The 14,883-nt window shown below is 45.0% G+C and overlaps 1 long non-coding RNA gene across 1 annotated transcript; it reads right to left on the bottom strand.

Annotated features, from left to right (window-relative positions):
* Positions 1 to 10,723: 10,723 nt before the first annotated feature.
* On the bottom strand, positions 10,724 to 14,593 carry LOC121558313. The gene is made up of 2 exons (XR_005998504.1): positions 14,556 to 14,593; positions 10,724 to 10,796 (listed from the first exon to the last, which is right to left on the bottom strand). It is a non-coding gene; the product is annotated as an uncharacterized LOC121558313 (long non-coding RNA).
* Between the last annotated feature and the right edge of the window lie 290 nt (positions 14,594 to 14,883).

Raw genomic sequence — 14,883 nt, 5'->3', positions numbered from 1 at the left:
GCAGCCACAGCTCTCGGGCACCTGCGTGAGCACATAGAAACTCACTCAAACACTGCCCCAAATACTCCCGAGTTACAATAGGTACCCTAATTAGCGAGCTTGGTGAAAGTTGTTAACATACATCTTTATATTGTCCACATTGTAACAAAACCTGTAGTTGCGTAACAGCACTTTGTGTAACTTTACCACAGTTTTATGTTGACAAATTACGGTGCCAAGGACAACATACCTTGCTAGTTGAAGGTCAGGCAAAAGAGAACAATAAGAGGGTACATAAATACAGATAACCCGCGATGGACCAAACCAAAATATACACAACTTTTACAATTAGGTGTATTTACAATATAGATATATAAAAATGTTTGTACACCAAAAAATTACATTAGCTATGCAGCTGTAATTAAATAAAAACCACATTGAATTATTATTATTATTATTATTATTAACTTATTAACATCCCCTCTTGACCTGGCCTAGTTGAACTGTCCTTGTGTGCAACTTGGTGCATAATCTAGGGGAACAACATCACACTACTACATTCACCCCTACTGTTTTACACTAGATTATAAACACAAAACAAAACACACGCTCTGGCTCCGGGACTTTGTATTTTGAGCCAGGGTGTGTTCGTTTTGGTTGTGTTTTGTTTTGGTTGGGTTGTCATTGGTTTTGTGTTTCCCTTATTTGGTCAATGACTCCCAATCGGAGGTAACGAGTGTCAGCTGTCGGCTCGTTATCTCTGATTGGGAGCCATATTTAAACTGTCTGTGTTCACCTTGTGTTTGTGGGATTTTGTTAGTGTGGTTTCATTGTGTACCATAGACGTCACGTTTTCGTTGTTTTGTTCGTGTGTACGTTAAAATAATAAATATGCTCGCTACCAACGCTGCGCATTGGTCCTACTTCATAGACGATCGTGACACACATTACCTCGAAGGTAACAAAGCAAAGAAAGAAAAAAAAAATTTCACACCCACAGGGTGACAGAGTAACCCAGTGTAGTCCCTTAATTCTTGACCCACAAATGGTTGATCAGCTGGAAAGCTATCCCGTGAAGGATTAGGAAAAATAAGAGGTAGCTAATCCCTTATTCAACCCTATACAAAAAATGCCAAATACATTTTATGCTGATGAACTACACACAAAGTTACATGAATTGTCAAAAATATTATACAAACCCACAAATCACTCTAAGACCCACTTAGATTACCACATACACACAACAAAGAAAAGGTAGGCAATATCCTACCGTCACTGAGAAACCAATAATTGTTTCATTTCCTGTGTAGACATAGTTTGGATTAGCCTATTCACTGGATTAATAAATCTACCTGGTCTAGTCCGAACACCCTCACCCAAAAACCTAGCAGGAATGTCACGGACAGCACCAACCGTGCTCAAAGGTCTAACCTCAGGTTGGGGAGTACTACAGATCAGCATATCCGGAGCCAGCACACTTTCAATTTCCGACTCAACACTAGTAGTGTCAGACGACTGATCAGAATCCTGGTAGATTGTCACAGACCAGACTGACAAAGCATCTTCAACCAAGTTAACAACATCAGGCACAGCACCATCCCAGCTGAGAGGAGTTTCACTATAAGAATTCTTGTAGGCTTTGGGGATCTCAGCCCCGAAACCTGAAGGATCTGGAGAAGGTCTGTATGGAGGAGCGGGCCAAAATCCCTGCTGCAGTGTGTGCAAAACTGGTCAAGACCTACAGGAAACGTATGATCTCTGTAATTGCAAACAAAGGTTTCTGTACCAAATAATAAGTTCTGCTTTTCTGATGTATCAAATACTTATGTCATGCAATAAAATGCAAATTAATTACTTAAAAATCATACAATGTGATTTTCTGGATTTTTTGTTTTACATTCCGTCTCTCACAGTTGAAGTGTACGTATGATAAAAATTACAGACCTCTACATGCTTTGTAAGTAGGAAAACCTGCAAAATCGGCAGTGTATCAAATACTTGTTCTCCCCACTGTATGTACTGGATATCATTTTTATTTTACATTTTTAGTCATTTAGCAGACGCTCTTATCCAGAGCGACTTACAGTTAGTGAGTGCATACATCATTATGAGTGCATACATCACTCTTCCTACCCTTGCCTCTCCTAGGCTTCTTCTGACCTGTAGTTAGCTGAAACAATGGCCTAGCAACCATGGAACAATTCTCAATGTAGTGCTGATAGTATACTACCATACCAAGGAAAGAACCTATTTTGATAGGAGATGGTATGACACCATCAGCTTCACTCTCAGCTTCACTCTCAGTCACATTCAAAATGGTTTGAACTTTAGCAGGGTCAGTGGCTACACCCCCTCCTGAGAAATGATGTGGCCCAAAAAACTTTACAGACCTCCTCAGAAACTTGCACTTAGACGGAGACAGTTTAAGGTTGTGCTCCTGCAACTGCTGAAAAACCCATCTCAAGTCTCTGCAGACTCTCTTCCTCCGTCTTAGCAAAACCATCAGATCATCCAAGTAACAAAGGAGACTTAGAACGTTTTTGGTCACCAAAGATGGTCAGCATCATTCTCATAAAAGTAGCCGGGCTGTTGCAGAGGCCCTGAGGTAACCGATTGTACTCGTGCAGACCTAAAGGGGAGGAAAAGGCAGTGTATTTCTTGTCCTCTTCATGCAGGGGCACGTTGTAATACCCTGACGTCAAATCCATTGTGCTGAAGAAGGCATTACCTCCCAGAATGCATACAGGAGAACTCTCGGCCACGGTTGGTGCGCAAGGCGTCCCCTTCCCAGTGGCGGTTCGTCCCTGTTCCCTCAGAGAGAACCACAGAGGACATTGCGCGTTCACGCGTGACACGAATAGGTCCACCTCGGCTCTCCCGAATTGTTCCCAAATCTGGAGAACAATGTCTGGATGCAGACACCACTTCGTCGCTCTCGAGGACCCCCTCTTGACATGAGGTCTGCTCCTATGTTCAAGTAGCCCGAATGTGTGCTGCTCTCAATGAGCGAAGGTGCTCTTGAGCCCACAGCCACAATTCCTCTGCCGCCCGATGGAGAGCAGGAGACCTGACTCCACCCCTGGCGATTTATGTGGGCTACTGTGGTCCGGTTGTCTGACCAGACCAGCACATCGCGACCCCGAAGGGTAGACGCCGGGTGGGTCAGAACCAGTCGAACTGTTTCCAACTCCAGGAGGTTGATGTGACGACCTGATTGAGGGCCACACACCTCCTATCGCTTGTGTCTGACATGTCCCTCCCCATCCCGTCAGGGACGCATCCGTGAATACTGGGATGTGAGAGGACACCTTTCCTATCGGGACTCCGTGCGTGAGAACGCGCAAGTTTCTCCAATAGTTTAGGTCTGCACTGAGCGAGAGGGGAACCACCACCAACCAATGACGTTGACGCAATGGGTCTAGTCTTGGTTGGGCGTAACCATCGCTGCGTCCTGCGCATGTGCAGGAGTCCCAGCGGAACCACAGAGTGGGCTGGACGACATGAGACCCAAAGTGACATGATCGACAGCGCCGTCACCGTGTGATTCGGACGACACTTCCTTAGGGCTAGCAACAAGGCTACCCTTCGGGGTCCAAATTCGAGCCCTCATCCTCACAGTGTCTAGCTGTATCCCCAGGTAGACAATCTGATGAGTGGGCTAGGGCGCGCTCTTTTCCAATTCACAGCGAACCCCAGACTTGTGAGATGCATCACTGTCTGTGTTGTGTGAGTGATCGCCAGCTCTGCTGACGGGACGAGAGACCAGTAGGTCGTCCAGGTAGGCTAGTAGCCATATTCCCTGACGACTGCAACGGTTCCAATGCCGCCTCCACACACTTGGAAAATGTGCGAGGTGCCAGGGCGTACCCAAATGGCATCCTCGTGTATTCGTACGCCACCCCCTTGAAAGGCGAACCAGCAGAAACTTCCTGTGACGCGGCTGAACCGGCACATGAAAGTACGCATCCTTTAGGTCTATGCTCGTACAAAAGTCCCCTCTCTGGACACATTCCAGCAGACGTTTTGTCGTTAGCATTCGGAAGGGCCGTTTGGTTATGCTCTCGTTGAGAGATGCGTAAATCCAAAATCGGCCTCACTCCCCCGTCTTTTGGGGCACTAGGAAATAAGGCGAATATAGCCCTTTGTTCCTTTGCTCCCGGGGAACTACTGTCACCGCCTCCTTCGCCAAAAAAGTTCTGTAATCTCTGTCATCAGAGCGGCCACTTTGTCTGGCGTTTTCATCACCCGTCTCCACCACTCCCCTGAACGGGGTGGGGTCCGGTGGAAATTGGAGAGCATAACCCTTCTGCAACGTCTGTTCTAGCCAGCGTGAGAGGGTGCAGCTTCTTTCGCCACTGCCAGCAATGTAGAGAAAGTGGCTGGGCGCGAAGCTGTGGTGCATCCAGTAGGAAGGACCTGTATTCTTCTATGGCCCTTACCGCCACTGTTCCCCAACATTGAAGTGGTGGAACAGCCCAAGGTGGGCCTCCCGTAAAAGGGAGAGGAAATGCGTTCTGAGAAAGAAAGAGGAGATAGGGACGTCGGTTAAACCCCGTAACCGTCGTATTCCTGCCCTCCTTGAACGCATCGCGGGTCTGAATTGCACTGACCGAGGCCACAGCCTGCGGCAGAGGCACCATCCAGCAAGCGATTGCGTCATCTTAGGTGACTGCAATTCGCTATCAGAGCCCTTCACTACAGTACTCCTGAAGTCTGTAGTATGAGGTCTCTATGAGGTAAAACAAGGCGGCGCCTTGATACCTTCTTAACTTTCACCTTCTGTGTGTGTTCAACTCTGCACCCCTGGTGGGTTGATTCACGCTCAGTGGTGGTGATACTTGCCTCTTCCGTTAGGGGAGCTGATACTTTGGTTATACCCATAACGCTAGTAATCCTGCCCTCCGTGAACGTAGCATGGGTCTGAATCGCATTAACCGAGACCTTGGTCTGCGATAATGCGCCGTTCCCAGATAGCTGCTGTGTTACAATGCCTGGGGGCGGCGATACTCTGGGCACCTTGGTGAACGTAGCATGGGTCTGGCTCGTACTAGTGGAGACCTTAGTCTGTACTAGTGCGCCATCCCCAAATAGCGGCTGCGTCCTCATGTCAGAATCTGACCGGGATTGCTGCCTTCTATGTAAAGCACTTCTTATACGTGAAGTGTGATGTGACGACCTGATTGAGGTCTTCTGGATACCTACTCTTAGTGCCTGTTCAGCAACGCACCCCCGGTGGGCTGAACGGCTCTTAGAGTGGTAAGGAAGAGAGGGTGAGATTTGAACGCTCTCGGACGTATTATGGAAAAGAGGCTCTTTTTTGACAAAGTCAGGTGGAGCCAACTCTTTATTAAACACATCAACAAAAGCATTTACATCAGCACCCGTCCCTTCAACCGAAGGGTGGGGGGGAACAGTGGGCGTGTTCGACACCATCGATGCGTCCTCCATCCTCTCCCCCGCGTCCCGTCACGTACGCCTCCTCTTGCCTCCCTTGGAGGGCCAGGTCGGCGTCCTCGTCACCTCCCTCGCCGGCTGTAGTGGGGCTACCGTAGCTGCTGGGAGGGCCGAGCCCGCTCCGTTGCTGCTCGTGGCCGCCGGATGACGCCGATTACGCCGCCTCGTCGTAGACCCCGGTCTACTTAGAGGGGCGGAGGTACAGTGAGGGAAAAAAGTATTTGATCCCCTGCTGATTTTGTACGTTTGCCCACTGACAAAGAAATGATCAGTCTATAATTTTAATGGTAGGTTTATTTGAACAGTGAGAGACAGAATAACAATAAAAAAATCCAGAGAAACGCATGTAAAAAATGTTATGAATTGATTTGCATTTTACTGAGGGAAATAAGTATTTGACCCCCTCTCAATCAGAAAGATTTCTGGCTCCCAGGTGTCTTTTATACAGGTAACGAGCTGAGATCAGGAGCACACTCTTAAAGGGAGTGCTCCTAATCTCAGTTTGTTACCTGTATAAATACCTGTCCACAGAAGCAATCAATCAATCAGATTCCAAACTCTCCACCATGGCCAAGACCAAAAGAGCTCTCCCAAGGATGTCAGGGACAAGATTGTAGACTCTACACAAGGCTGGAATGGGCTACAAGACCATCGCCAAGCAGCTTGGTGAAAAGGTGACAACAGTTGGTGCGATTATTCGCAAATGGAAGAAACACAAAATAACTGTCAATCTCCCTCGGCCTGGGACTCCATGCAAGATCTCACCTTGTGGAGTTGCAATGATCATGAGAACGGTGTGGAATCAGCCCAGAACTACACAGGAGGATCTTGTCAATGACCTCAAGGCAGCTGGGACCATAGTCACCAAGAAAACAATTGGTAAGGCCGTGAAGGACTGAAATCCTGCAGCACATGTATATGTGCTCAAGAAAGCACATATACATGCCCATCTGAAGTTTGCCAATGAACATCTGAATGATTCAGAGGAGAACTGGGTGAAAGTGTTGTGGTCAGATGAGACCAAAATGGAGCTCTTTGGCATCAACTCAACTCGCCGTGTTTGGAGGAGGAGGAATGCTGCCTATGACCTCAAGAACACCATCCCCACCGTCAAACATGGAGGTGGAAACATTATGCTATTTCTGCTATGGGGACATCACAACTTCACCGCATCAAAGGGACGATGGACGGGGCCATGTACCGTCAAATCTTGGGTGAGAACCTCCTTCCCTCAGCCAGGGCTTTGAAAATTGGCCGTGGATGGGTATTCCAGCATGACAATGACCCAAAACACACGGCCAAGGCAACAAAGGAGTGGCTCAAGAAGAAGCACATTAAGGTTCTGGAGTGGCCTAGCCAGTCTCCAGACCTTAATCCCATAGAAAATCTGTGGAGGGAGCTGAAGGTTCGAGTTGCCAAACGTCAGCCTCGAAACCTTAATGACTTGGAGAAGATCTGCAAAGAGGAGTGGAACAAAATCCCTCCTGAGATGTGTGCAAACCTGGTGGCCAACTACAAGAAACGTCTGACCTCTGTGATTGCCACCAAGGGTTTTGCCATCAAGTACTAAGTAATGTTATGCAGAGGGGTCAAATACTTATTTCCCTCATTAAAATGCAAATCAATTGATAAAAAATTTTACATGCGTTTTTCTGTCTCTCCCTGTTCAAATAAACTTATAAATAAAAATTATAGACTGATCATGTCTTTGTCAGTGGGCAAACGTACAAAATCAACAGGGGATCAAATACTTTTTTCCCTCACTGTAGATGGCCTTTGGGGAGGAGGGGGGCCGAGTCGTCCTGCCAACGGCAGGTGCTTGGCCAACTGCTTCTTCTCCTCCTCCAACTTCGAAAAACGCTCCGTCGCCTCTTTGACTGCGACCCCAAAGAGGCCGTCGTCAGAGAGGGGGGCGTTCAAGAGAGACGTCCTGTCTGCCTCTTTCATGGAAGTCAAAGACAACCAGAGGTGTCGTTCCCCCACCACCGAAGTGGCCATGGATCTCCCGCGCAGACTGCGGACGCCTTTGTAAGGGTGGAGTATGGCGCCAGAAATTCTGAACGCCTCCTCCGGTGCCATCTCTGTCTTACCCGTGGTTAAACGGGACAGAGAGGTCGCCAAGAGGGCAATGTTGTTAGCTGCTGCTACAGCTTGGGCTCCCAACCAAAAAGACTTCTCTAACAGCGACGCTGTGAGTCGGTCCTTCTGGGATGGCAACGTGGCCTTCTTGGAAGAGGGCCAAGGGCTCGAACCCGGTACGAGATACGCCGCCATGGCGCTCTCTAACCTGGGGATTCCCTGACCCTGAAGCCTTCCTTCCACTCTCGTGAATGGGAGATAAGCTTTTACAGGCGAACGCGCCGCTAAAGGTGCCTCCCACGAGCCTCCAACGTGCCTAGCCAAAGAAGGCATGGCAGGAGCCACTGGCTCTGCCGCCTTCCTTGGCCTGGAATACGGACCGCCTCCATCATATCAACCTCCGGTGCGGAGGGAAGAGGGGCAGCTCTATTGCCAGCCATTGAGCAGCTCTCTCAATCAGACCCGGAAAATCCGCTCTCAGAGAGGCTGCAGCGAAAGAGAGAGCTTCTTATCTCTCAGAGCTCAGTATCCCCTTCGCTATAAGGACTACAAGCCCTCTCGCTCTCCAAAGGAAAGGGGGGCTTGAAAGTATGAGGGACGGGGTCCGACTGTTCCATTGGAATGCCAGACCCTTCCTCAAAATCCCCATCTTCCCCGAGTCTGCGCCGTCGGACACGCTCTGAAGCAGAGGCTAGTATCGACAACACATCCTCAAGGGGGATGTCCTCCCCTGAAAAACGCCAACGCTGCTTCCTCTCCTTTAAAGAAAGGAGGGCGCAGAGGCGCAATTCGGGGACTGCAGACGCCTTCCTTGGCATGCTGGGATCCCAAACACGAAACATAAGTCATGGTGGTCCTGCCGCCATGGAAGTGCATCTGCACTGAGCTCTGAAAATAGCTTTTGGGGGTGGAAATTCTCCCGGTGTGCTCATTTAGGCGACGTTGATGACTGGAATATCAACGGCGTTTTAGTCCCTAAGTCTTCGTGCTTCGTCTCTTCTTGGCTCTTCAGTCTAGTCATCCATAATTAGCCCATTATTATGTTATGGTCATTGAATTGATTAGCCCACTAACCACGTGTTAAATGTGTAGTGTAGCTTCACTGTGTAGGACTATGAATTGGGCAGCTATAGGCTATTTGTTAATAGGCTAATTATGTTCTGGCCCGCAGACTAGCTACAAGCTCAGCAACACATTGCCTTGAGGCCAAACCTAGTTGCCAACCCCCCTATATTGTAAATTAAATCTGGTTGGTATAAGATTGAAATGGGAAAATAATGTACTTGTGAAAACCCTATGAAATAGCTCCCCAATACCGTCTGATGTATATATTTAATGTATTACATGAATGGTGACCACAGCCCTTCCGACAATATATTTAAATTGTGATTTTTTTCCACCCTGCTGCATGTAGTCAATGTATTCCATTTCAAATGTGTCTCCCAGTGCGGCTTTACTTCCGGGCTGTGACAGATCTGGCCGTATCTTCTCTCTATGTTTCTAGGCCTACACCAGGCATAGGGATGGTTGGTAGAAGATTGAAATAGACACTAAATATTTCACTTAAAACTGTTTGTTTCATTTAATTATACACAAGAGAAGAAGTTGCCCAGCATAAATTCATGTACAAACATTATTTTTCGTCATTTAGCAGATGCTCTTATCCAGAGCGACTTATAGGACCAATAGAGGTTAATTGCCTTGATCAAGGGCACAACGACAGATTTTCACCTAGTTGGCTCGGGATTCAAACCAGCGACCTTTCAGTTACTGGCCCAACACGCCAGATCAATTAACTTCAATACAGTTATTCAAATACATTCATAATCAATTAATAAAATAATGAATCTAGTTTTAAAAGACAATTTATAAAACACAAGTAGTCAATTCATAGCCTGTTTATCATTAAACAGAAGTTGTTTAGTAATATAAAATAATCCACCCAAACTAATCATCACACACATCTTTATCTGATGTACACTGAGTGTACAAAACATTAAGCCCTGCCTAAGATTGAGTTGCACACCCCATTGTCCTCAGAACAGTCTCAATTCGTCAGGGCATGGACTGTCCAAGGTGTAGAGCGTTCCAAAGGGATGCCGGTCCATGTTGACTGCAATGCTTCCCACAGTTCTGTCAAGTTGGCTGGGAGTGGATCTCTACCCCGAATAGCTCATTCCATCTCCTCCCACAGATGCACAATTGGATTGAGATCTGGTGACTCGGCAGGCCACTGCAGTTAGCGGAATTCACTGTCATGTTCTTGGAACCATTCCTGGACAAGGCTTGTGGCATGGGGCATAATCCTGCTGAAAAAATATATGTTGCAGATGGATAACTGCTGCCATGAAGGGATGCACCTGATTGGTAACTATGTTTAGATATCCTGTGGCATTCAAACGTTGCTCCACTTTTATCAAGGGCCCAATGTGTGCCATGAAAACACCCCACACCCCACCACCAGCCTGCAATGCTGACACACGGCATGGATGCATGTACTCGTGGTTTTCTCCATACCCTAGTCCTCCCATCAGTGTGAAACAGCAGGAACGGGGATTCATCAGACCAGGCAATGTTTTTCAAATTCTCCAGTGTCCAGTGTTTTCATTCCTTAGCCCACTGCAACTGCAGTTTCTTGTTTTCTGCTGAAAGCCAATGGGGATCCATTATAAATACACCACAACTACATCATTAAGGATCATAGCTTTCACCTGGGTTCACCTGGTCAGTCTATGTCATGGAAAGAGCAGGTGTCCTTAATGTTTTGTACACTCAGTGTATGTTGTGTCTACTAGCTCATTCCCACATAAAACTGCAGATGTGACCTTGAGCAAGGCACTTAACCCTAATTGCTCATGTAAGTCGCTCTGGATAAGAGCGTCTGCTAAATTACTAAAATGTAAAGTACCACCCAGTCAACCATCAGACTCCATTGTGAGACGCCTCAAATAGGATATTCAACCTTAAAGGCAAATCCAAGGTTATCTCAATATCATTACAGTAGAAGCAAACAAAACACACCTAAACTGACCAGGTGAACACTGATCAGTAAAGTAAAGAGATGCTAACATTCTAGAACACTCCCTTTGATTTTGAATTTTAGGACCCCTTTAGTTATAAATATATATTTAAAATGTATTTGGCCTTTACTACTATCCAATAGAAACACATTCATAAATGATCCAAAAAAAAGACTAATGGTGAAAACTGATCATCACATCATCTCTATCTGATACATTCAGTACAATGTAGTATTTTATTAGGATCCCCAGCGGCTACTCTTCCTGGGGTACAAACAGGAAACCTACAAAAATACATCAAATGCATCATCATGCACTACATTTACAATTTAGTCATGTTGCAGATGCTCCCATCCAGAGAGACCCACAGCTAGTGCATTCATCTTATGATAGCCAGGAGAGACAACATAGTGGCTACTAAAAACTCCTGATGAAGCAGGAACCCAGGGAGAAACATAGAGAGGAACCAGGCTCAAAGGGGTGGCCAGTCCTCTTTCTGGCTGTACCAGGTGACATATGTTTTCATATCAGTAGGCTGTACAATACAAAAGGGGGGGAAACTATTCTAAAAGTTGGTAAGAGTCGAAGCTAAAAAGGGACAAAAAGTCGTGCAAATTATGAGCCATATCATCCTCAACAGCAAACACAGGTTCTTAGAAATGTTTTCACATTTTATTAAAAACAATAATACCTAATTTACATACACCTTAGCCAAATACATTTTAAACTCCAGTTTTCCACAATTCCTGACATTTAATCCTAGTAAAAATTCCCTGTCTTAGGTCAGTTAGGATCACCACTTTATTTTAATAATGTGAAATGTCAGAATAATAGTAGAGACAATGATTTATTTCAGCTTTTATTTATTTAATCACATCCCATGATGGGTCAGAAGTTTACGTACTCTCAATTAGTATTTGGTAGCATTGCCTTTAAATTGTTTAACTTAGGTCAAGCGTGGGGTACCCTTCCACAAGCTTCCCACAAAAAGTTGGGTGAATTTTGGCCCATTCCTCCTGACAGGGTTGGTAAAATTGGATTCAGGTTTGTAGGCCTCCTTGCTCGCACACACCTTTTCAATTCTGCCCACAAATGTTCTATAGGATTGAGGTCAGGGCTTTGTGATGGCGACTCCAATACCCTGACTTTGTTGTCCTTCAAGCCATTTGCCACAACTTGGAAGTATGCTTGGGGTCATTGTCCATTTGGAAGACCCATTTGCGACCAACCTTTAACTTCCTGACTGATGTCTTGAGATGTTGCTTCAATATATCCACATAATGTTCCTTCCTCATGATGCCATCTATTTTGTGAAGTTCCCAATCCCTCCTGCAGCAAAGCACCCCGACAGCATGATGCTGCCACCCCCGTGCTTCACGGTTGGGATGGTGTTCTTCTGCTTGCAAACATAACATTATTTTCCTTCAAACATAACAATGGTCATTATGGCCAAACAGTTCTATTTTTGTTTCATCAGACCAGAGGACATTTCTCAAAAAATATGATCTTTGTCCCCATGTGCAATTGCAAACCGTAGTCTGGCTTTTTTTTATGGCGGTTTTGGAGCAGTGGCTTCTTCCTTGCTGAGCAGCCTTTCAGGTTATGTCGATATAAGACTCATTTTACTGTGGATATAGACACTTTTGTACCCGTTTCCTCCAGCATCTTCACAAGGTCCTTTGCTGTTGTTCTGGGATTGATTTGCACCAAAGTACATTCATCTCTAGGAGACAGAACGCATCTCCTTCCTGAGCGGTATGACGTCTGCGTGGTCCCATGGTGTTTATACTTTAGTACTATTGTTTGTACAGATGAACGTGGTACCTTCAGGCGTTTGGAAATTGCTCCCAAGGATGAACCAGACTTGTAGAGGTCTACACATTTTCTTCTGAGGTCTTGGCTGATTTCTTTTCATTTTCCCATGATGTCAAGCAAAAAGGCATTGAGTTTGAAGGTAGACCTTTAAATACATCCACAGGTACACCTCCTATTGACTCAAATTATGTCAATTAGCCTATCAGAAGCTTCTAAAGCCATGACATCATTTTCTGGAATTTTCCAAGCTGTTTAAAGGCACAGTCAACTTAGTGTATGTAAACTTTTGACCCACTGGAATTATAAGTGAAATAATCTATCTGTAAACAATTGTTGGAAAAATGACTTGTGTCATGCACAAAGTAGATGTCCTAACCGACTTGCCAAAACTATAGTTTGTTAAAAAGAAATTTGTGGAGTGGTTGAAAAACGAGTTTTAATGACTCCAACCTAACTGTATGTAAACTTCCGACTTCAACTGAATATGGACAAGCAATGACAGAGCGACATGGACTAAGATACAGTAGAATATTATAGAATACAGTATATACATATATGGACAAGCAATGACAGAGCGACATGGACTAAGATACAGTAGAATATTATAGAATACAGTATATACATATATGGACAAGCAATGACAGAGCGACATGGACTAAGATACAGTAGAATATTATAGAATACAGTATATACATATGAGATGTGTAAAATGCTTCACAACATCAGCTGAGCTAAAAGTTCCTGTTGTTATTTTTGTAATGTGCCATAAGGTTTATTTTAATGTTTTATTGAATCTTGTCTTATTGCTAGTTTGAGTTACCTGCAAGAGAGTTCCATGTAGTCATGGCTCTATTTAATACTGTGTGTTTCCCATCGTCTGTTCTGGACCTGGGGACTGTGAAGAAACCTCTTGCTGCATGTCTTGTGTTGTACCGATGAGTGTCCGAACTAGCTCATTCCCACAGAAAACTGCAGAGGAAAGCAGTACCACCCAGTCATCTATCAGACCTCACTGAGTGTATTCAACCCTAAGGGCAAATCCAAGGTCATCTCAATATCTTTACAGTAGAAGATAACAAAACACACCAAAACTGACAAGGTGAACACTGATCAGTAAAGTCAAGAGAGGCTAACATTCTATAACGTTCCCTTTCCTCTGAACAGTTCTCTCACAGTGAGAAACAATAGGATTACAATAGAGTGTTACTCTTTCTTAATGTTATCAAATTCACTGTTACCACTTCCTTTCTGAGGTGAGAATGAAGTGACTTTAATCTTAACTGGTCTGAGACAACTGATGAGGCTTTTCTCCTGTGTGTGTTCTCTGATGACCTTTTAGCTCAACTGATGTTTAATAACATTTTCCACAGTCAGAGCAGTATTAAGGCTTCTCTCCTGTGTGTATATGTTTGTGTTATTTTAAGTTGCCCAGTCGAGAGAAACTCGCCCCACAGTCAGAGCAGGAGTAAGGCTTCTCTCCTGTGTGTATATGTTTGTGTTGTTTTAAGTTGCCCAGTCGAGAGAAACTCGCCCCACAGTCAGAGCAGGAGTAAGGCTTCTCTCCAGTGTGTATACGTTCATGTATTTTTAAATCCCCCAGTCGAGAGAAACACTTTCCACAGTCAGAGCAGGCGTAAGGCTTCTCTCCTGTGTGTATACGTTCATGTATTTTTAAATCCGCCAGTCGAGAGAAACTCTTTCCACAGTCAGAGCAGACGTAAGGCTTCTCTCCTGTGTGTATAAGTTAATGTATTTTTAAATCCGCCAGTTGAGAGAAACTCTTTCCACAGTCAGAGCAGGCGTAAGGCTTCTCTCCTGTGTGTATACGTTCATGTCGTTTTAAGTGGCCCAGTTGAGAGAAACTCACCCCACAGTCAGAGCAGAAGTAAGGCTTCTCTCCTGTGTGTGTTCTCTGATGACATTTTAGCTTAGTTGATGTTGTAAAGCATTTTACACAGTCAGAGCAGGAGTAAGGCTTCTCTCCTGTATGTATAAGTTCATGTAGTTTTAAGTGGCCCAGTCGAGAGAAACTCACCCCACAGTCAGAGCAGAAGTAAGGCTTCTCTCCTGTGTGTGTTCTCTGATGACGTTTTAGCTTAGTTGATGTTGTGAAATTCTTCCCACAGTCAGTACAGGAATACAGATTCTCTCCTGTGTGTATTTTTAGGTGTATTTTTAGCTTTGATAGAATTGGGAAAATCTCCTCACAATGTGGGCAGTGGTGAGACCTCTTAGCTCTGTGATCTTCCTGCTGTTGTTCTCTGGATGTAGAGAATGTCTCAACATGCTCCTGTGTGAACAACATCAGAAGAACCAGTCAGTTGGTGTAATATACAGTACCAGTCATAAGTTGAAACACCTACTAATTCAAGGGTTTTTCTTAATTTTTTACTATTTTCTACCTAGTAGAATAATAGTGAAGACATCTAAACTATAAAATAACACATATGGAATCATGTAGTAACCAAAAAAAGTGTTAAACAAATCAAAATATTTTATATTTTAGATTCTTCAAAGTAGCCACCCTTTGCCTTGA

This window comes from Coregonus clupeaformis, unplaced genomic scaffold (genome assembly GCF_020615455.1).
Source record: "Coregonus clupeaformis isolate EN_2021a unplaced genomic scaffold, ASM2061545v1 scaf0598, whole genome shotgun sequence".
Classification (NCBI taxonomy): Eukaryota; Metazoa; Chordata; class Actinopteri; order Salmoniformes; family Salmonidae; genus Coregonus; species Coregonus clupeaformis.
The sequence above is the reverse complement of the archived record's forward strand: the minus strand, read 5'-3'. Positions and strand labels throughout refer to the sequence as shown.